Source organism: Callorhinus ursinus, unplaced genomic scaffold (genome assembly GCF_003265705.2).
Source record: "Callorhinus ursinus isolate GAN/ISIS: 27379988/994484 unplaced genomic scaffold, GSC_fseal_2.0 scaffold38, whole genome shotgun sequence".
Taxonomy (NCBI): domain Eukaryota; kingdom Metazoa; phylum Chordata; class Mammalia; order Carnivora; family Otariidae; genus Callorhinus; species Callorhinus ursinus.
The window spans coordinates 14,969,987-14,994,084 of NW_027397100.1; the positions used below are offsets into that span (position 1 = coordinate 14,969,987).

At 44.1% G+C, this 24,098-nt stretch overlaps 1 long non-coding RNA gene across 1 annotated transcript; it reads left to right on the forward strand.

Annotated features, from left to right (window-relative positions):
- Nucleotides 1-942: 942 nt before the first annotated feature.
- Nucleotides 943-22,654, forward strand: LOC141370555 (uncharacterized). The gene is made up of 3 exons (XR_012374670.1): nucleotides 943-1,068; nucleotides 8,293-8,513; nucleotides 18,727-22,654. It is a non-coding gene; the product is annotated as an uncharacterized lncRNA (long non-coding RNA).
- Nucleotides 22,655-24,098: the final 1,444 nt, after the last annotated feature.

Sequence of the window (24,098 nt, forward strand, 5' to 3'; positions counted from 1 at the left end):
CAAATTATCTCATCTTTGGCCAATAAAAAACACTTTAAGTTGGCTCTTGAGTCCTTTGGACATCTCTGCACTAGTCTTTGTATCTAGCAACATTTCTATGTAGTATGACAAAATATTCCAGGCTTTTCTTACTCTCAGACTCCAAACTCTTTCTCCAAAGAGTCCTGGTTTCTTTTAATAGGAAATGATATTTCAAGACCATGATCTGGATGCTAAGGATGTTCATCGCTAGTGGGCTGGTCATTATTTCTAGGCCTTGTTAGTGGACAGAGCTACAACATAGTATGTAAAATAATTCGTGAGTACTTTCGAACTCAGAACTCAGGTTGTTTAACTTCTTTCCAATATATGTGTATCTTTTCTCTCACCCACAGAATTGTAGCTCTCAGCGTCTTGGGGGATAATAGCAGTAGCCCACAATTAGTCATTTGCTTGATCCCATGCTAAACACACAGCAATCTTAGCTTAATAATGCTAACACTGTCATCATTAACTATAATCACTAAGAGTAGATTACAATTTTTTACATAAACACTCACATTCCCCTCCCCATTTTAAAGTTTACATTATCAGATACAAAAGCCAGATACTGAAGTCAATACTATATTTCTTTCTTCCAAGAAACATCCAGTCTTAGTTCCGCAAATAAGTATCATTAAAGCTCTCCACTAGTTTTTTGTTTTGTTTTGTTTTGTTTTGTTTTGTTTTTGACATCTCTCTATTCATTTTTGTTGTCCCAGGCTCATTTTCTAATGGATTCTTCAGGAAAGGCTCATGGAAACAATGTTGTCAGAGTTCTTGCATGTTGAGAACACTCTGTGCCCTTTGTGTTTGAAAGTTGGTTTTAATGGATACAAAAACTTCTGTCATCATTTTCTTGCCTCCAGTATTCTAAATTCATTGTACTGTTTCCTTCTACTGTAAAGTAGTGCTTTCAAAAAAAAAAATCTGATGACAATCCAATGTTCTTTCTTTATGCAAGGGCTCTTTTTGCCTGGATACCCTTTATTTTTCTTTAAAGTAATTTTACTGGACTATATCTTGGTCAGTCGAAGTCAATGTTGTCAGGTATGTGGTGTTCTCTTTCAATACATAATTTCAAATTTGTTTCTTGCTTCAAGAAGGCTTTCTTGAGTTGTGGTTTTTATTGTTTATTCTGTTTGTTTTTTTTCCCCTTTGATTCTTTTAGGTATTCCTGTTATCCATATAATGTATCTTCTTGGCCTACCAATATCTGTCACTGTCTCTTGAGGTGGTTTTTTTTTTTTTTAATGTTTGTCTTCAATTCTTTTTTATTGTTTAAGAACTTTCTCCATTTCCACTTTCTCTTTCTCTTAAAGTATTATTTATTGTGCTGATTCACTCTACCCTAGTTTATTTTAATGGTGTTCTTTTTATTTCTAAATACAATTTCCGAGTTTTTCCTCAAGTCTTTTAGCTCGATTGGAAGTAATACATTGCAGCTCTAGTCTACTTTATGAAGGCTTTCAGCATCTGTAGGGATATTATTGTCCACATTCTTTTGTTTTTCCAATAACTTAGGTATGGGATTTGACCTTGATACTTTTCTGAGGCTCAATTTTATGTTAAATTAGTTTAAAGGGGGACATTTAGAATGCATGCACTGTTTGGGGGAAGCTTTTAGAGCTTCCTCTTTTGCTGTTTTTATGCAATGTCCCAAAATACCGTGGCTTGCTTTCTGAGATACTTGGGTTCTCGTCCCCTCCCCCACTCAAGTCAAGGCCTTTCTTCTTCATCTGTATCATCTCAATCCTGCTCAATTTTCTATACCTGTTGGCTTTGGGGTTTCTCCTACTTTCAAGTCGGCCAGAAACAGGTTGCTTTCCTCAGCTTCCTCCAGCACAGACTTGATATCCCACAGATTTTGTGGCTGTCGATGGTTTCCCCACAGTGTGCTTATGCTTGGAGTTGAAGGGAATTTTGTTACTTAGTTTTACTATAAATGTTACCTATGGATTATGGTTTGCTATCCACCTATCTGCTCTGTTTTTATGCCAGGGTTGGGGGGTGGTTAAGAAGATCCAAACACTAGGCATCTATCATTGCTGCTATCTTTCCAGAATTTTCCAGGACATTTTTAATTTAGATTTTAATTTAGTTTTTAATTTAGATCAAATTCAAATCTGGGTATTTAATGCGAGGCTATAAGGTAAGACATCAAAAACAGGGGACAGTACTAGTAGAGTGCTGCTGTTAGTGGTGGGGTTAATGTTTTTGAACACAGAATTTTAAATATTTAAGTAGTTGTCAACATTTAACAATAGTAAGATTTCAAACACAAAGTCAGATTTCTGGCTTCTCTGGAAAACCTGCAAGTTTGAGGGGCACCTGGGTGGCTCAGTCAGTTGAGTGTCTGCCTTTGGCTCAGGTCATGACCCCAAGGTCCTGGGATCAAGGCTTGCATAGGGCTCCCTGCTCAGTGGGGAGCCTGCTTCTCCCTCTCCCTCTGCCTGCTTGTGCTTGCTCTCTCTCTCTCACTCCCTCTCTCAAATAAAATAAAATAAAATAAAATAAAATAAAATAAAATAAATCTGAAGTTCTGGATACACTGGGCCTACATTTCAACATGGCAACAGTGGGCTGGACTGCAGAGTGGGGACCCCATTCAGGGGGTGTGTGTGCTCACCAGCGGGCCACAGCCCAATTCCAGCTGGCTTTGCTTTGTATTATCTGCTTGGCCCTATAGGTTTTTGAATTTGCAACCCCTGAACTATGGGGACTCTGGGTATATTAACTTCCTGATAACGAAGTACCACAAACTGGGTGGCCAGCTTAGAACAATAAATATTTGTGGCCTCGCAGTTCTGAAAAGCAAGGCATCAGTGGGGTCATGCGCCCTCTGAAGGTGTCAGGGTAAGATCTGTTCCAGTCTTCTCTTTTGGATGCTGGTAGTTACCTGGCTTGTGGCAGCAAATTCCAGTCTTCACACAGTGTTCCACCCGTGTGCATGTCTGGGTCCAAATTGCCCCCTTTTATAAGGACACTGGTCATATTAGATTAGGGCCCACCCTACTCTAGCACCACCCCATCCTAACCTGACTACATCTGCAACAATCCTACTTCCAGATAAGTTCACCTTCTGAAATACTTAGGGTTAGGACTTCAACATAGGATTTTGTAGGGTGGGAGGGGAGTGGTAGGGGGGTAGACATATAATTCAAGCCATAACACTGAGGCCTCAGGAAAAACTCAAACCGAAGCCCATGCCTTTCCAAGTATCTGCAAGAGAAACACATTTGTACTGAGAGGGATAACACACTGACTTTCTTCAAGGCAGTTTTAGGGTCCCTAATCAGCCTGTTGCTAAACCACATGGGGAGAAATCTCCAAATGAAACTGGCAAGGGAAGAAGAGCAGGCAGACATGAGCAGCCCCCTTTTCCAAAGAAGTCTGAGCCCACACCAGCCCGCAATGCAAATTAACCTCACTTTACTTACTTTCCTTACATACAGAGACTGGCCCCTTGAGTCAAAGCCAGAAAGGCATGGGATCCAGTCAAGGTCACACAGAGAGATGGGGAAAGCTGGACCCTCCTGGATCCAATTCACAGTCCAGAGACATCACGTAATATGAATCAGCTTCGAAGTATGAATTCTAGAAGGGAGCTGTGGCAGGCGCATTCCTAGACGGACCCATGACCTTGGCAATGTTTGTTTCAAACGATTCCCTCTCTCCCAAGTTGAGCGCCCAGCTGAACTGCCTAGATGTGCCCTTGACTGCAGTGGGATGCAATGCCAAGGTACTGTATCACCACGGTGTGGTTTGGGCCAGATCCACCAACATCTGCATTTTTATCGATTCCATATTTTTCTTTAGATTCCTGTTTTTTCTTTACACAAATAAATATCTTAAAATGTATTTACTTAAGGAAATATTAAAAATAAAAAATAAAATAATAAGAAATCAGATCACACCTCTAAGTCAGAAAGGCAGTATCTATCTCTTTCTATGACTAGCAGAGACCTGTAAAAACAAACGCTCTGAAAACTAAACATTATTAAACCCTTGCCCAATCCTCTTGCCTGTCTGAAAAGCTCAGACCTGAGTTCGTTCTTTGTTAAAAGATTAGCAAGTATTGCAGAGGAGCTGACGAGTACTGGTGCCTGAGTATTGGTGCCTAACAGAGTATTGGCGCCTAACTGAGACTTTGTCCTCAAAGTTATTAGGACTGATGAAGAACTGGAAGTGGAATAACACTCTCCCTGGGTGATTCAGTGCTTTTCAGAGTCCTGAGTCCTGCCTAGGGCACCTTGGGTCCACCCATGGTGCTTCATCCACACTTGAGGGAACACTGACACCATGGGGAAAGACCTGGAAGAATTCTTGGTTGCCATTAAGTCTCTTCCCTGTACCGGTGAGCAGTTGGTGCGTAAGAGCCACACCAAAGCTCGGTGGCTTGAAACATTTATTATTGTATCTCATGCATCTGTGGGTCAGCTGGGACTCTGTTCGTTTTGGCTGGGCTTGACCATGTGACTGTGGGCTGGCTGGGACTTGGCTCAAGGCTGGGCTTGGCCAGGGCACATTAGCTGGGGCAGCACAGCCCCACGTTTCTCACTTTACCCCTGTGGGAGCCCAGATGCTTCCTCATCCTCATCGTGATGGCAAAAACACAAGGCAGCAGATGGAAGCATGAGAGGCTTCATAAAGCTCAGGCACACTGTCATTTCTGCCTCACTTTATTGACCAAAACAAGTCACCTGGCTGAGTGCAGCATTACCTCTTTTGTGGGAGGAACTGCAAAGGACGTAGATACAGGGAGAGGTAAAAAACTGGGACCAGTAATGCATTCTCCCACAGTAATGCAATTGCATTGTTTTACAAATTTCTCCATTTGTAAGACAATGACATTGGACTATATTAGCTTTTCAGCTCTTTCACCCTAAGGGACTCTTTTTATTTTTCTTCTACAAGGTCCAAATTGTGAAAGATTTTTATGTCTGTTGTAAACTGCCTTTATTAAGGTATAATTTCTTTTAGGCTTTTTGAAATAGTACTATCTTCTGGGACATCAGTTTTGAAAACACTGGATTAGATACCCTTTAAGTATCTAACATTCCACATATCCAAGAGTCTGCAAATTTATTAAGCAGTTATTCTAAGATTCTATGCTTTTAAAATATTCAAGATGCTAGTATTTTTTGTTATATATGTCTAGGATTCAACAATTGGCCAATGAAACTACATTTCCAAAGAATCTGTGTTTATACTTCTAAGAGTCTCTGAATTTGCTTCCAAGATTCAAAGACTATATATGCTGATACTAATACATCTTAGGATTTTAACTGAAGGATTTTTCCCCTGCACTATCATACTCTTTGTCCTATTTCCTCATATCAGATAAAGTCTGTTTTAGTGAATGGTCCACGTGCACTTGAAAAGAATGTGCATTATGCTGTTTTGGGGTAGAGTATTCTGTAAATGTCAATTAGATGCTGTTGTTTGATGGTGTTGTTCAGTTCTGTCTTCTTGCTAATTTTGTCTGCTAATTCTATTGATTACTGAGAGAGGAGTATCGAATTCTTCAACAATAATTGTGAATTTGTCTATTTCACCTTTCAGTTCTGTCAATTTTCATTTCCTATGTATATTTTGAAAGCTTCATTTATTTATTTGAGAGAAAGAGCACAAGCCGGTGAGGAGAGGTGTGCAGAGGGAGAGGGAGAGAGAATCTCAAGCAGACTCTGTGCAGAGTGTGGAGCCAGATATCGGGCTCCATCTCAAAACCCTGAGATCACAATCTGAGTCAAAACCGTGAGTTGGACGCTTAACCAACTGCACCACCCAGGCACTCCTTACTTCCTATATTATAAAGTTCTTTCTTTTAGGTGCTTACACACTTTAGGATTGTTTTGTCTTCCTTAGCAAATAGACCCATTTATCATTATTTAATGTTTCTCTTTCTCCCTAGTGATTTGCTTTGCTCTGCAGTTCTCTTTGACATAATAGAGTTACTCCAGCTTTCTTGTGATTATTGTTGCCACGGTATATCATTTTTCATCCTTTCAAATTTAACCTACCCCTGTCACTATATTTGCAATGAGTTACTTATTAGACATCATATAGTTGGGTCATGTTTGGGTGTTTAATCTATTTTGGCCATCTCTGACTTTTGTTTGGTATGTTTAGACCATTTATGTTCAGTGTATTTATTGATAGGTTTGGACTTACACCTACCATTTTATTGTTTGTTTTCTATTTGTTTCCTCTATTTTTCATTCCATATTTCTTCCTTTTCTGATTACTTTTTGGGTTATTTGAATGTTTTCTGTATTCCATTTTAACCTATCTATTGTGCTTTTATTATATTTCTTTGTATGGTTCTTTTGAGTGGCTGTTCTATTGATTGCAACATATATACTTACTTGTCACCATCTATTTAGACCCAATATTTTATCACATCAAATGGAATATAGATACCTTTCCATTTATATGACTGTTTACCCTTCTTCCTTTATGTTACAGTTGTCTTGTACATCACATCTACATACATTGAAATTTCTAACAGACAATGATCAGGCAAATTTTCACTGTTACATGTCCATATATTTTAAAGAACTCAAGAGGAAAAAAAATAGTTCATTATTTTTACCCAGATATTTACCATTTATGACCCATTATTACCATTTATGTTGCTCTTTGTTCCTGATCTTTTAAATTCCCTTCTGTTTGAAGAACTTCCTTTAGTAGTTCTCTTAAAGCAGCTTTGATGGCTACGAATTCCCTGGTTTTTTGTGTTTTTTTTCACCTGAGAATGTCTTTATTTCACTTTCATTCCTGGACGATATTTTTGCTGGATATAGAACTCTGCATTGACAGTTCTTTTGTTTCAGCACCTTAAATGTCTTCTTCCACTTTCTTCTCACCTCCATGGCTTTTGATGTAAAATTTGCAGCCAAACTGTGGGGGGAAAGTATTATAGGGGGTGTCAGTTAATAAAAATAGTGTGTTATTTTTCTGGATTTTACATTGCTTGTGGTATTTATCAGCTTTTTAAAATTTGTGATTTATTTTCATTTTCTTCTCTCATTCTAAAGAAATATTCACATTCCTACCTAAATGTATATTCATAATTTTCTCTTCTTTTTCTTAAGGAGGGTCACCCAAAATGGTAAAAGCTTTAGACCTCACCCAAACTAGATTGAGCCCTGCTTCCACTCTCCTCCTGCACACTTCATCTCTTCAAGGACATGTCAGGGTCAAAAAAAAGACAGGAGTTGGCTGAGTCCTAGCCAGATCCCTCCTTCTTATCATAGTACAGGAAAATTCTTCAGGAGGTGCCTAGAGAGACGGGTTACCTCTCATTAATTCCCACAGGTCAGAGAATTGAGCTGAATCAGGCACCTGAAGGTGGCACAAGTGAAGCATCAAAAGCCGAGAGTCCTGGCTAAAAATCAGAATGAAGAGGGCATAGCAGGGGCAGAGAGCATGGCTGTAGGACTAGATGTTCCCTCCCATGCTGGGATTATATAAGCCCCTCCAGGATTTAGACAAACCCAACAGGGAAGAACATTAAACTGACTGAGATTTCAACCTCAGTCTCCTTCTCCTCTCTCATGTCTGCCCAGCCATCTAGGTTTTCCTGCTATTTTTCCCATGACAGGCCAAGCACATTCCAGCCTGGCCCCAGGGCCTTTGCTCTTCCCATTCCCTCACCCAGATGGACCCTTCTTCCCTGGTTCTTCATGGGCCTCACTCCCTCATGTCTTCCAGGTCTCTGCATAAAGGCTGCTTTGTCAGGACATGTTCTCTGACCACCCTGTATAAAAAAACACTCTTTCTCCATCACTACCTATCCCTTACCTGTGCTTGATCTTTTTTCAGAGCATTTATCACCACTTTTGACATTCTATCATATATTTATTTGTTAATTTGTTTTTCATCTGTCTCTTCCACTAGAATATAACTTAACCTCCATAGTGGCAGAGATTTTTATCTGACATGTCATGGTTATATTCCTACCACCTAAAAAAAAAAAAAAAAGGAAAAGATAAGAGAAAATACTTGGTACATAGAGGCTCTTGATAGACATTTGCTGAATGAATTAACTAATCAATTAAGTGTCTGCTAGTTGTAGGAATGGAAGCTGATAAATTTAAGTTTGTGTAAGGAAAAATAGTTATATTTACTGGAATTTGTACCTGGCTCATCTATGCTTAGTGCTAAGATAGATTGGCTTTTTAAGAGTCTTTCTGTGTATAAGATTCTATAATCTGCCCTGTATTTGTTTACAAATTTCTATAATCTGTGATTCTCTGTGTCTGAGTCAAGGATCCTGGAAATCCTCGCCTTGGTGGCTCTGGACAGCTCACCCTGAAATATAAAGCCAGATCTTAATGACTGCAAGATGTACAGGAGAAGCTGAGGGCACCCAGCCTGATTTCACACAGCAGTTCCAGCTTGGAGGGATAATTGGAAAGATTATCACCAGGAAATTGTTTACAGGACAAGCAAGCTCCAGACATAGCCATCACCACCCCCAGCTCCTGCTGGTTTGTATTTCACATAAGTGGTTTTCTGAGCAGAGAAAAGGGTAGAACCCAGCCTAGTTTGGTGGGTTTCTGTAGCTCCAGGGACAAAAAGGGGGCACCCACAGAGGTCAAGGATATCCAGGCCATCACAGGAGGGGAAAAGATACTGAGATCTTGGGTGGCCCTACAAAGCAGTTGGATGGTTCTGGTTCAGGATCAGCACACCCATATGCCCACAGGGACCAGGCAGGTAACCTAAACAAGCAAAGACAGCCGGATGGGAGCCTAGGCAGACAGGACATCCATATCCCTTTCCAAAAGGGCAGCTCGGACCAGTTTTTGCCCAACAGACATGCTAGTGTAACCAGATTTTCTGATTTCTCATTAAAAACCAGAAATCCAAATTTGTATTGGAAATCTCCTAATTTTAAATGTTGCAGAATCAAAAAATTTTAAAGCACTATTTTCTAGTTAATATTTCCACGTAAAAAACCACTCCAAATTTCGTGACGTAAAGCAACCATTTTATTATGTCCGTGGGTTCTCTGTGTCAGACATCTGGACAGGGCACAGTGGGGATAGCTTACTCTGCTCCATGGTGTCCAGGGCTTCAGCTGGGAAGACTCACATGGCTGGGGCTAGAATCATCTGGGGGCTTCTCTGCTCACATATCTGGTGCTTGGGCTGGGATGATTCAGAGGCCGGGCTCAGCTGGGATTGTCCACTGGAGTGCCTACACATGGCTTCTCCATGTGGCCTGGGCTTCTCCCATCATGTGGCTGGTTCGAGTATCCAGAGAGGGAGCACTGCAAATCCAGACAGTGAGCACTGCAGGAGAACCAGGCAGAAGGGATCTAGCCTCTAGTCCTGTAGGGTCACTTCTACCATACTCTACTGGGCAAAGCAGCCACAGACCCACCCAGATTCAAGGGGCAGGACACACAGACCCCCAACTCTAGGTGGGAGGAGAGTCAAAGAGTTTGCAGGCATTTATAAAAGCACCACGCACTGTGTGGCCATGCCAGATGGGTCTGCAGGCTGGATTTGACCAGCACATTGCCAGCAGCCTGACCCAGAACACATTCTCAGCATGGCTGAAGCATCTGCTTCCTCACTGACCCAAAGCCTCAGCCATTTGCCCTTTCTCTTCCTCTCTGGAAGGTCTTTCTTTAAGTCCTTGGACCTAGAAGGCTGATCCTACTCTTTTTCTAGGCAATATGACCTAAGAGCCTCTGGTGGGCCCAAGTGCTCCCAAGGGGGAAATATCTTCCTTTCTGATCACCCTCTGAAAGGTAATCCCAGGGGAACTGCACAGAAATGGGTATGCAATGAAGAAGTAAACATGGACTTCCTGCCAAGCACTGTACACTTGGCCTCTTTACAGCCGTTCTTTTTTTTTAAAAAAGATTTTATTTATTTATTTATTTTTGCGGGGGAGAGGCAGAGAGCAAGGGAATCTCAAGACTCCCCGCTGAGCATGGAACCTAATGCGGGGCTCCATCTCACAAGCCTGATGACCTGAGTTGGACGGACGCTTAACCAACTGAGCCACCCAGGCACCCCTTTTTGCATCCATTCTTTCATGTAATACTCACAATGAGCTTGCAAAGCAACTGCTCCCATTTAAGAGATGAGCAAACTGAGTTTCGCAGAAAGTACAGAACTTGCCCAGAGTCACTCAGGCAAGTCAGTGTGTTCACACTAGGTGGAGCCATGGGGTTGACTCTGAAGCAAAGAAGTGTAGGGCAAAGGAAGACCAGCCTGCTTAGAGTGGAGGAGGAGGGTTAGAGAGGAAGGGGGTAGGCCAAGTAGGGCCAGATTTTGAAGAGCCTTGTGAGCCCCACAAAGAACCCTCAACTTGATGAGTTGGGCAGTAGGGAGCCATTCAAGGGTCTTGAGTTGAGGGGTGACTATACTGATTAAGGCCAGTGACGATGCACTGTCCTGTCTGTAATTCCTTACAGAGTGTTTTATTTTGCAGATCTTCTTTTCCATGAATTTCCTCATTTGATTCCCACCCATGTGGTTAGGCTCCCTGTTTGCCAAATAAGTAAGCAAAGTAAGGGTCTCTGAAATTACAATATGCCAAAAGTATGAGCAGCAAAGCCATCTGGAATGCGGCCACCCCAGTCAGTGGGGCAGTGGGTACTGCCTGGTAACAGGGGACAGGGGACAGCTGCCATTCTGGCCCCCTAGCATCACTCCCCATCACCCCATCTTTTCCTTGTGGGATCGTTCCCTCCCGCCTCCAACTCTAAAAGATTTTAGTGGGCTGTCAGTTTTACGGTCCTCTAGGGGGTAAGCACAAGGCCAGCCTGGCCAATCAGAGTACTTCTCAGGGATTACCATGGATGCTAGTGGAAAGACAGTCTCAGTATTTTCTTGAAGGTTGCCAACGGTGGGGCTCATGTAAGCCCAGAGCCTCAGGCAACCGGCTTTACTGGCATATGGGGAATTCCCCCTTGAGAATGAAGCCAGCAGAGAGGACAGCCGGGCTGAGAGGCAGAGGGAGGGAGGCCGCCCCTGTGGCACCAGTGAGAGCCCCCAGATCCAGCGAAGCCTGACTCCCAATTGTGAGAGCCACTCTGATTTTCTCTTCTGTCGCTTGCACCCAAAGCAGCCCTGACACACAAATTTAGGGGTAAGACAGACTTGGGTTCTCTTTCTCTGTTTCTTCACCTGTGAAATGGGAATAATCAAAATACCAAATTTACAGTTTCTGGAGTTAAATATACTTCATAAACTATGAGGGAGCAAAAAAAAAAAAAAGGAAAGAAAAGAAAAAGAGACAAGAAGACAAGGGAAAGTTATGATGTAAAGGAATAAAAATTACTGCCATCTGCAAATGCTACAATTATTCTCACAGAATAAGAGAGTTCAGTGAAGTTGCTGGATAGCTCATCAAGATTCACACATCGATAGTGTCTCGATATACCATCAGAGACAAATTTTATTTTATTTTATCTTACGTATTTTTTTAAGATTTTATTTATTTATTTGTCAGAGAGAGAGCACACAAGCAGGGCGAGCAGCAGGCAGAGGGAGAAGCAGACTCCCTGCTGAGCAGGGAGCCCGATGTGGGGCTCGATCCCAGGACCCTGGGATCATGACCTGAGCCGAAGGCAGATGCTTAACCGACCGAGCCACCCAGGTGTCCCAGTGACAACTTTTATAATATATATTTTTTAAAAGACTTCGTTCACTCTAGCCACAAAAATCTCTAAGATTGCCAGGAATAAATCTAACAGGAGATGTACAAAAACTCTATGGAGAAACTTATAAATCTGTAGAGGACACACACAATGGTCTATATAAGTGCTGAAATGTACGAAATTCACAGATGGGAAGGCTCAGTGTGATATGTGATACATATGGCGATTCCTTCCCCAATTTAATTTATAAGTGTAATGCAATTTTAGTTAAAATCCCAACAGAGTTTTTCACTAAACTTGACAATTAGATGGTAAAATCCATGTTGGGGAATAAAAGACCAGAAATGCTAAGCCTAAAAAAGTAGGACTTGTCCTTTAAGACATCAAGATGCATTCACTCTAAGGTTACAGTAATGAAACCATGAAACACCAAATACAGGTTCATTGAATGTCTTTCTGGATTAGCGAACAATCCAAATCAGGCAGTATTTTAAAATAGGGAGGCTACTTCCAGAATGACAGAGTGGACACTGGGCTTTTTTGTTCCCAAAGCTCTCTCTGCAAGACGATTATTCTTCCTGTGCCATTGACATCAGGCCTAGCCATGTGACTTACTTTCGCCGATAAGATGTGATCTTGAATGATGTAATGCCACTTCTGAGCAGAAGCTTTAAAAGCCATCCCATATTTCCAGTGTGGGTATTTCCCTCTTCCACCAAAGCAGCATAACGCAAATAGGGTCACTGGTTCCCAAAAGGAAGACCACGTGGCCAGAACTGCAGCCAATCCTGGAATGTAGGATGGGGGAGAAATAGACATTTATTGTTGTAAGCCAGAGAGATTTGAGGTTTGTTTGTTACCTCAGCATAATTTAGAGAAGCTGACTAATACAGAAATATAACCTAATGGGTTGATAAAATACTGCAATTTTTATCCTTTGTCAGAGTATAAATGGCCAATTTTTGTAATTAGTACATTGACGCTTTACATTGGTTTCTCATTGTTCTGCTAAACAGGAGCATTCCTCAAATTATTCACAAGGATGTATATAGTTAAAAGCATTTTTTAAAAAACAAGTTTGGGGAAATGCTGTAAGCCACTGTCTTCCCAGATGAGATCCATCCTTCATATTAGCATATTAAAGACTGCAAAATCCTGCAGGAGAGAAAACTTTACTAACTCAGTGTTTCCCCACATCATTTGGTGATAGAACCCTTAGTCTGACTTTTAACATATCATGAGAGTTTGGGATAAGGTTTTTCTCAAAATGATTTTCTCTCTTTGCTGTTATGTATTTAACACTAGGTGCTTTATATGCATTATATCATTTACATCTCTTAACCTCTGTGAGAGAGGCATCATTATTCCCATTTTATAGCTGACAAAATGAAGGTTCAAAGAGATAAACTGACTTGCTCAGAGAAAACACAGTAAAAATAATAGGGAAGCTAGGGCTTGAATTCAAGTCTGGCAACAAAGACTGAGCTCTCAACCCACCTGATTTTCTCTTGCCTCCAAAATCACCTCCTGGCTTCTGAAGCTAACGCTGAAGGGCCCTTATCAGCTCTGATACCTACCCAATCCAATCTAAATCTTCATTTTGACCTGACCACACCTTCTCATGCTCTATGTATCTCCTGCCTGACTATTCCTTTCTCACTCAGGGCCTTCCTTCCTGCTACCATCCTTACACCTCTTCTCCATCCTTTAGCTTTCTTTAAGGTTTAGCTCATGACCCCTCCTCCAAGAAGCCTTCCTTGACTACTTCTCTCCACAATGAATTCTCTCTGACTTTATATGAATAGGTGGTAAAGCAGAACATTTCCCTGGGATGCAAATTCTCAGCCACCCCCTCAGACCTACTGAATCAAAAACTCTGGGGATAGGACCCAGCTATCTTGGTTTTAACAAGCCATCCCGGTAAGATTGCTGATTCACTTCGAAGTTTGAGAACCACTGGTCTAAGCCGACTACGTTGGGTTTTTTTTTTCCTTCTGACAAACAATTAGCTTAGGAAAAGACACTGGACAAAATTCTGGACAAAGATGTGAGGGGAATCTATGGGAATGGGGTTTCTAGGACCTACCCTCATTCTTAATAAGAAACATAGGATGAACTGTTGTACCCATTAACAGGCTTTTGGTTTCAAGCAATAGAAAATTCAGCTAGCAGGGGCTTAAATGAAAGGGGTTTTATTCTCACTTTCAAAAATTCTAGAGATAGGGCGCCTGGGTGGCTCAGTTGGTTAAGCGACTGCCTTCGGCTCAGGTCATGATCCTGGAGTCCCGGGATCGAGTCCCGCATCGGACTCCCTGCTCAGCAGGGAGTCTGCTTCTCCCTCTGACCCTCTGACCCTCTTCCCTCTTCCCTCTCATGCTCTCTATCTCTCACTCTGTCTCTCAAATAAATAAAAAAATCTTTAAAAAAAAATTCTAGAGATAGACAGGGGGCTAGCATTGGTTTGATGGTTCAGCAAGATGTGTTATTCTCTTGGCATGTCTCTCTGAACACAGAATGGCTGCCACAACTCAAGTGTCACATCATAATCAGGCGGGAGGAAGAAGTGGGGAAGGCCGTTGAAGCAATGTGTGTCCCTCTTACCAGGACAGTAGAGGCTTCGTGTTTGTCTCATTGGCTAGAACTGGCCACATGCACCCCTCTGGCAGCAAGGGAGGCTGGGAAAGTAGGTGTTTCGTTTTTCCAAGCTCTATAATGAAGGCTTATAGGGGACGAGCAAATCCACATTGTCTTCTAGCTAAGTTGAGTTCTAGCTTCCTGACAGGAAGCGTTACCAGCTTCTTCCTCAGTAGTTGGGGGATTAATAAAATGGTTCAGGGTCAGCTCACAAACGAAATGAGGCTCCACCACAGTTGGTATGGATTTTTCCAACACGTCTTTCCTCTTCTCTTCTCTTAACTGTCTTCTTGCTTTTTATAGAATCGTTCCTACTGGAATATCAGAGGGAGAGGCCTTTAGAATGTTCCAAAAGATGAGAAAAGGTAGAGCCATTTAGGTTCAGTGAGGGAGACTGGTCTGTCACTTCCATGCTGCCATTTCCATGCTGTGTGACCTTGGGCAGGTCACTCCACCTCTCTGAGCCTCAGTTTCTATATCTGTGAAATGGAGCTAATGAGAGCCCCTACCTCCCTCTGGGGAGGTTATGAGGATGAAATGAGGTCAACTATATAAAGCAACAAGCTCAGTGCCTGGTACTAAGGTAGGTGGTTAGTGAACTGGTGCCTGTTATTATCATTATCAATCATTTTAGCACATGCCTGTTGTGGAGTAGAAGAGGTTGCCGTTTAGACATCAGGGCATGGAAAATTAGTGGACAGTCCTCTGATTACTCCTCCTTGGACAAAATGCCAAACTAAATTCTCATTAGCATGTCAGTCAATTCGCATGTCAGGGAACTTCATAGAAGCCTGGAAGCGATACCCTTGAGTGTAGGGGGAAAAATGCCTCCCCCACCTTTATCAGAAGCTCAAGCCTAGTGGGGGAGGGGAGGTCGGTGGCTGTCCTCCCTCTCAGGACGGAGGTGGCCAGCATTCCGAGCTGCCCTCCGCACTTCCTGACATTTGTGGTTTAATCAAGCCCCATTAATCCCTCCCAGTTTCAAAGCCCGGCACACAGGAACCACAAACTCCCACAGCCTCTGACGGGAATCGTGTGGCTAAAGCCAAGGGGAACTCTTTGAAAGGTAATTAGTGTCCTTTGAATCCAGGGCCCTTTGATTTTGCTTCCTGGCTTTAAACGGTCGCAGGAGATTTTGCAGCATGGGGGAAAACAAAAAGGCAGCAGCAAGAGCTCCTGATGCCGGGCCTTCTGCTGCCTCTGGAGTCCCATGTCGCACCAGCAGCCTGAAAGAGGACACTTGCAGACATGGCCAAGGGTGGCTGAGTTGTTGAGTGGTACCAGGAGCCATTCACTCATTCATTCATTCATTCATTCGGGCTCACACACTGTGCCAGGCACCATGCTAAACACGGGATGCACGGTTTTCCCTCCTTTGTTCATTTACTTGTATCTCTGTGGCAGACACCGAGTTCCGGCCTGGGGCTATACGCTTATTGTCCAGCAGGAGAGGCAGACAATAAACAAGTCAGTAAATAAAAATAATTGCCTATGAGAATAAAGTACCAATAAAGAACTAAATAAGCTGTGTGTTCATTGAGAGCAGAGCGGAGGGAGCGGCTTTACGATGGGTAGTAAAGGCAGGCAGGCCATGCTGAAGAGAAAACAGTACCAGTGGGCACCGTGACACCAGGGACCCAGTTATGTAATACAGGGCTGTAGGGTATGATGTATTGGTAAAGGTGCGTGCTGGTTGCCATGGCAACCCATGGGCCCGTGATCTGCTCTGTTTGAGGAAAGCTTACAGAAGCTTTCCTAAGGAAAGAAGTCAGTACAGGCTAGGTAGTGCTGTTATTGCAGCTCCGGAGTCCTAAACCGCAAGGCAGACTTTTTGTTTTTTACTCAACACATCTAAAAATGGCATGCCTGCGGCTTTGCTCACACCACCGTCCTCACTCCAGGGTCTAGTTGCTGTGGCAGAGGGAAGACACAGTTCTGGAAAGTCTTGAACCTGCTGTTAAATGCTCCAGCCTGGAAAAGACATGTGTTATGTGTACCCACAACTCATTGACCAGATCTTGTCACATGGCTCCAACCCAATCACAAGGGGGCCAAGAAGTACCATCCCACATCGTATCCAGGACAACCAAGAGGGTCTGGTGAGTAGTGTTAGGGACAACTTCAGTGGGTAGCTGTGGACTAAGCCTTGTGGCAGAGTAGCAGGACGTGCAGATGGCAGACAGAGGGAACAGAATGTGCAAACGCACAGGGGCCTAAAATAATCTGGAGTGTTCAGGTAGCTAGGGCACTGGCAGGGCTGGAGATAGAGGAGGAAACGTGGTCACAAAACCCTATGTGATGAGTATTGTTATTGTCTCTAGTTTCGAGATGAGAGAATTGAGGACACAGCAGATGAGTGGTGGGGTTGGTAGTTAAAACCAGCTGGTCCAGTGGTGCCTGAGTGGCTCAGTCAGTTAAGCATCTGACTGTTGGTTTCAGCTCAGGTCATGATCTCAGTGTTCTGGGATTGAGCCCCCTACCGTGCTTAGCTCAGAGTCTGCTTGTCCCTCTCCCTCTGCTCCTCCCCCTGCTTTCTCTTGTGCTCTTTCTCTCTCAAATAAAATTTTAAAAAATCTTTAAAAAACTTAAAAAAAAAGCTGGTCTGATCTCAAGGTCTGAACGCTTCATCTCTCCACCATCTTGTCTTTAAGGTAGGCAATGCCAGATTACAAAAGATCTTCAATGCCAAACTAAGGAAACTGGTCTCCACAGGCAAGGTGGTAACATTTACACGGTGTAGTGATCATAGTTGTTTAAAAGACATATATGTGGGGGGCCTGGGTTGTTCAATCAGTTGAGCGTCCGACTCTCAGGTCATGACCTCGGGGTTGTGAGATAGAGTCGGGCTCCATGCTGGGCGTGGAGCCTGCTTAAGATTCTCTCTCTCCTTCTACCCCTTGCCCACTCATGTGCACACTGTCTCTCTCTCTCAAAAAAATAAAATAAAGTACATATATGTTATGTTCATTTTAAATACACAGAAATATTCTTCTCTCCTAATAAGAAATGTGCTCCCCTTGATTCTTCTTAAAATGAGAGGCTCTCTTAAGGTATCTGCTCTTTGCCCTCTTTTAATATAGAGGAGGTTGCAGTGAAGTATTTCTCTACAGTAAGGACACAAGCCAAGGATTATTATTCTTTTAAAGATTTATTTATTTATTTTTGAGAGAGAGAGAGAGAGAGAGAGAAAGAGTGTGAGCAGGGGAAGGGAAAGAATCTCAAGCAGACTCCCTGCTGAGTGCAGAGCTGATGTGGGGCTGGATCTCACAACCCTGAGATCATGACCTGAGCCAAAATCAAGAGCCAGACACTTAACCGACTGAGCCACCCAGGCACCCCAGGTCAAGGATTATTATTAATCATCACTAAAGCCCAGTTTCCCTGTCATAGATCAATAAAGGGTGGTGAGAAATGTGGTAAACTAGAAAGAATCCTGCCCCATGCAAAGAGGGAAGTTATTATTCACCACCATCCTGTTGTTACACATGTGGGGGACAATTTAGATATTTTAGATATTTTGTGAAATCTCCAAACTTAAAAATATTGACATAAAGCATGGTGCAAGCCTAAGAAAATACATTTATAGATCAGTATGCTCATGAGTGCATGAGTTTGCATCTTCCACATGGTAGCCAGCCTCCAAGATGGCCCCAGGGATCCCACCTCCTGGTATTTATTCTCTTGTGTCATCTTTTCCTACACTGAATCGGGGCTAGTCTGTTTGATCCATAGAATATGGCAGAGGTCACAGTTTGTGGCTTCTGAATCTAGCCCATAAAGGCATTGAGATTCTACCTTGTTCTCTCGATCTTGTTCTCCTCTTTGGGGATAGCAGCTATCATGCGTGAAAACACTCAAGCTATCCTGGGTTGTCCATGTAAAGCAGAACTGAGTCCTCCAGCATATAACCAGAACCAACTGGCCAGCCACACAAGTGAACCTTCTTGGATGAGAATCCTTCAGCCCCAGTCAAGGCTTCGGATGAGTGCAGCCCCAGCCAATACCTAACTGGAACCTCCAGAAAGACCCGGAGCCAAAACCATGGGCCAGAATCATGTGGCCAAGCTGCTCCCAGATTCCTGACCCATAGAAACCACGAGAGATAATAAAAGATTACTGTAGTGTTAATCCAGGGGTTGACAAACTTTTTCTGTAAAAAGCCAAAGAGTAAATATTTTAGTCTGTGTGACCGATATACATCGTCTCTATGTAAACTATTCAACTCTGCAGAAGCAGCCATAGAGCATATGTAAGTGAATGAGTGTGGCTGTGTTCTGATAAAACTTTATTTACCAAAACAAGCAATGGGCCAAATTTGGCCTGAGGACTAAGGACTGAGGTTTGCATACCTCTGTCTTAAGCCAATTTGTTTTGTGATTTGTTGTGCCATAATATGTAATTAACCAGTTCCCTGAATTTGTGAATTACCTGAATACCTCACATTTTAGGTAAAGCACACTGTTGGTGATTTGGAGGCTGGATTAAAAAGAAGCTCCTGGCAGGGGAGAAATGGTCCCAGGAAGAGATGATGATCTCAGGCTTAGGTAAGAAGATGTATGGACCCACGTGATAACATAGATGTCTTTTGTTCTTCCTGCCAATCAACATCGCAAGAAGATGTTAAAGCCATAATGCAGACCATTCCCTTTAATTCTCCCTGTACTGTCTAGTACTGACCTTGAACTAGCTCAAAAATGAGCAGATGGGTCCTCCCCAGTGCTGTGAGGAGCATGCAGAACCAGCACAGGGCAAGCTCCTAAGCTGGTAACAAGGATGCCAATGCCAATGGTGCCATGAGCCCCAAATAAAGAAGCTTTCTGTGAAGATAAAGGAACACTATCAGTCACCCAGTCTCTCTGCCCCTTCCATGTGCCCTCAGCAGACTGTTCCTCACAGCCCCCTGAAGACCCAATTCCTGCCCTGCTGGGTTGTAAGGTTGCAGCTGGGCCAGGCACCGCCTGGGAGAGACCTGACCTGAGTGGAATAGGGCAGCAGGGGAGCGAGATGCTCGGGAGCTGGTGCAGGCTGGGGGTCAGGGAGGGGTAGAATCAAGGACAGAGAAATAAAGAAGAGAGGAGAAAGAGAAGGAAAGGGGAGGGAAGAGAGAATCAAATCTAGGAAAAGCTAGATACAAAGGTCAAACAATGTCATCAGACTCTGGCCTCTCTCTTGGTCCATCCGTGTGGATCCCCTTCTCCAGCAACCTAGGTAGTTTTGGGTTCCAGAGCCACACAAAGGAGAGACAGTCTCCAGCAATCCCAGCTGCAGTTTCGGGACTCACTCCAATTGGCTCTCAGGTCACATGCCCACATGCCCAAACCAATCACTGGGGCCCTAAGTCAGTTTGGCGTAGGTCCAGAGCCCCACGCCCAACCCTCCTGGAGTGAAGAAAATCAGGGCGTTTGCCAGGAGAAAGGGGAATGACTGCTGGGAGGATAAATGCTCCCTTAGAGTTTGCTGAACAGTCAAAACTTTCTGATCCCTTCCTTGTGCAAAAGGGGAGATCAGGCTGAGAGGGGAAAGATGCGCCTGTACTTGCAGTTTGTCAGGGGTGTTATGGGCTGAATGTTCGTGTCCCCCGCCTCAAATCCATATGTGAAGCCCTACCCCCTAATGTGATGGTATTAGGAATGGGGCTTTTGTGGGGGAGGTGGTAATTAGGTTCAGATGAAGTCATGAGGGGGAAGCCCCCATGATGGGATTAGTGTTCTGGCCGGAAGAGGAGAAGAACAGAGTCCTGTCTCTGCCATGTGAGGACGCAGAAAGAAGGCAGCCATCTGCAAACCAAGAAGCGAGTCCTCCCCAGACACTGATCTGCCAGCACCTTGACCTGGGACTTGCCAGCATCCAGAACTGTGAGAAATAAATGTTTGCTATTACAGCCCCCTGGACTAGGGTATTTGTTTGGTGATAGCAGCCCAAGCAGACTGAGACAGTGACAAAGTCTGGGCATGGTTCTTGGCCTTACCCTCTGGCAACTGCCTCCTGAGGGGCAAGGCCAGAGAAGCCAGACCCCAAGGGAGTTGATGGGGTTCTGAGGCCACCAGGGAAGATTTCCAGAGTGGGTGGGGGGATTGTGGAGGTCTTTGAGCAAGGGCTCAAAGTGTGGGCAGAGTCTCTCGGAGGAGCAGGGAGGAGGACATGGAACAGTGCTCCCTTTGAGGACCCAACAGTCGGGTGGGGGAGTAAGACAGGTGGATGGTGGTTGCCACGGAATGTGATCAGGACATTGTAGGAGAAAGCACCGTAGGGGAGGGTGGGGGTCCAAGCACAGCCTCTTGGCCAGAGTGGGGAGGTGGTGGAGGCTTCCTGGTGGCAGTGATGTTTGAGATGAATTTTGCAAGTTGAGCTAAGAAAAGAGAGAAGGCCTTTTGTGGTGATGAAATCATGGACAAAAACACAGAAGCACAATAGCTTGGGATACAGTCGTAGAACAGAAATAACTGGATGTGCCAAAGAGATGTAGGTGATGAGGCTGGGATGTCAGCAGGCTCAGATGTCGACCAGAGCCCCGACATTATTCCTTCACTCTGGGGGCACGGGGACAGAGGAGGGCAGGGGAGGATTGTAAGATGGGCGGTGACCATTCATAAATATGCAAGTGGCCTTGATCTTGGGAGGGCTGGGGGGTGGCACAAGTGTATAAATGAGGACTTCTGGTGAGAGGGGGCAGGGGCCACTCGATTCAAACCATCTTGGCCCAAAGCGCTGTTTGGGAAGAATCTTGCAGCTACTCACACTATCAGTCCAAACTGTGTGAAACATCTGTGGGGAGGGGACCGTTGTAACTTGGCTTTTTCTTTCTGCAAGACAGTTGGGCAATATGAACTAAAGCCTAAAACCTAGAAATTCCACTTCTGGGAATTTTCCCTAAGAAAATCAGTAAAGATGAGGGCAAAGATTTAGCTTCGAGGATGTTCATTGCAACACTGTTTATAGGGAAATAACTGGAAATGATCCAAATGTCCAACACCAAGAGCTGCCCTATCGAGTGACTGGAAGTCTGACGATGGGCTGTGCTTTGGTCATTTGCTCTGCTGCTGTGGTCAGAATTGACAATTTCCAGATGCCTGTCCCTGGGCCAAGGCGGCTCTGTGAAAAGTGGCTGCTGGTGGATGGCAAAATCAGAAACACGGAGACAACAGCAAGATGTCCATCAAACTTTGTTTTTTCGGTAACATTGTCTCCTCTCTACCTCTTTGGCTTGAGGATGATAATGAACGTTCACTTTTTTCTTTTTTCTAAACTTCACCGAAAGTCTAATTAACAGGGACATAAACAAATGGGGGCTTATTTTTTTCACACTAAAAGAAGTCTGGAGATGGAGGCCACTGGGCAAGTGTCAGTGCTCTCACAGTGCGAAGCAGGGAGGAGTCTCTGTGATTCTCTCGCCCTTCGCTTCACGGTCCCAAGAAGGCTGCCTCTGGTCTTGGTAGGAAGCGTAGGGATGAGATACTACCAATGACATTTTCCCTTTTACAGGAAAGCAAAAGCTTACCTAAACATTTCCTGAGGACCACTTCTGTCTTATTGGCTAAACTCGGTCATGGGACTGCCCTTAGCTGCAAGGGAAATACGAAATCTGCCAAAAGGAAATGGGGTTACCATGTTGATGAATTGCCTGGGACTGAATACATGACCCCTTCAAACAAAACCAAGAAGGAAGGGGTGGGGGGCAGGCTAGAAGTAAATAGAGTGCAGCTCAGCCATGCCTGCCACATTTGATGGGAAGAGAGCTGGCAGCCCTAGATCAGTGCCGCCTCGTTTTCGGAAGGTGGAATTTACTGGTCCTCGAAATGCTGAACACTGGGAACCTTTGGAACAAAGGACTGGTTTTCAAACCAGATTCCTTTGTGGCCCGGAGTTACTTAGGGGCTGCTGTTAGGGCAAGAACATGGCAAGAAGGGGTGAAAGTAGCTCTACGTCTTCCTTCAACCCAAGAGCTGCCATTTTATCTGAGCATAACACAAGCATCCATGTAAAGTTCCACTTGATGTACATGTGTCTACATGTGTTTATCTGCACATATGTATGTATATGTAAAAATGTGTGTTTATCTTTATGCATGTATATATAAGTATTTAGATAGATGGATGGATAGGTTGATTGATTGATTGATTGATAGATCTAAAAAGACACATAGCAATGGTATGATCTTAAGAGGGCTGGAGGTGGCAGACCGGTGACCACTAGAGCCCAGTCAGTGTTTAAAATCTCTTTGACTTTATGGGGCGCCTGCGTGGCTTAAGCGTCTGCCTTCGGCTTGGGTCGTGGTCCCAGGGTCCTGGGATCGAGCCCCACATCGGGCTCCCTGCTCGGGCGGGAAGCCTACTTCTCCCTCTCCCATTCCCCCTGCTTATGTTCCCTCTCTCGCTGTCTCTCTTTCTCTGTCAAAAAAAAATAAAATAAAATCTCTTTGACTTTTGAATGTCTTTACACTGGCTGCAAACTCTGTATTACTCTACAGATTCAAACATTTCCTGACATTTTTAAATATCATAATTCCCATATTTATATTAATCTTCATATAAATTAATTCACCCAACTCACACATTTATATTAATTTTAATGTCACTCGAGTCACACATTTTTATTAATTTTAGTGCCATCCAATTCACATTTATATTAACTGTCCAGGCGCCTGTGCATTCCATCCGGGACCCCCCTCCAACACACCGGGGCGTTAACAGTGGCTCTCTCTGGGTCATGGGGTCATTTTTAATTTTTCCTTTTTCCTGGTCTGGCCTGTCTAATTTTGCTAAAATAAACAGACATGGCTTTTGTAATAAGGGGGAAAGACGCCATTTTAATTAAAAAATAATAACAATGTGGCCTGTGATCCTGAGGGCTGTTTGGGCCGCGCTCCACAGGCTCCCACTGAGCCTGGCTCTTCTGGGCTGTGCCTGCCTCCGCTCAACCTCAACAGTGTCGCCAAGAGAGAGACTGGGGTCCCGGCCTCGCCCTGTCAGTGAGGTTTTCCGCAGGGGTGTGAGCAGGAGTGGGGGGCTGGACAACCTCCGAAGAATGGGCCCCTCCTGGAAGACCTTAGAAAGCCAGTCGGGGTCTGAGGCCCTTTCAAACGCTGAACTCCAGTGCGGGGACACAGTTCCTGCAAATGCCAACGGCTTCGTGATGGCTGAGCCTGTTGATAGATATACTGCTTCCCACTAATGTGGCATTATCACCACACAGTTCCACCCTCAGCTCCTGCAAACCACCAGGACCCCATCTGGTTTGAATCTCTTCTCATTACAACCTAAAAAAAAAAAAAAAAAAAAAAATTAAAGCTGAAATCTAAGCCACCACTTTGACACTCTACTCTGTATCTCATCCTCCTTTCTTCCTTGGCTTTTCTTGGTCCTCCTCTCTTGCTCTTTTTCTCAACCAGGCACATGAATTTAGAAACTGCCCAACCCATTTTACAGATGAGGACACTGAGGCCCAGGGTGGAGCAGTGACTCTATCACACAACTTCTTACCGACCTGGCAAGCAGCTGGAGGCCCCCAGTTTCCTTACCTGCAAGGCAGGATGGTGCTGACACACACACCCCCCACCGCCTTCCCCCTTCACCTGCGAGGGGAGCCCCTACCCTGTTAGAAGATACTATTGTTACTGTCTTTCCAGTCCTTCCTCCCAAATAAATTGTGGATGATGCTACAATTAGAAATCAGGGGAAGCAAGTTCTAGGAAGAGCTAATTCGGCCAACCACCCACTAGAAGCCCTGGAAGGAGAGAGGCAGCAGCCTTGAGATGAGCCCTTCCTGCTCCCCCATTCTGTGAACTGCTGGTCTGGGTGTGTTGTCCTTTTTGAAACTGGTT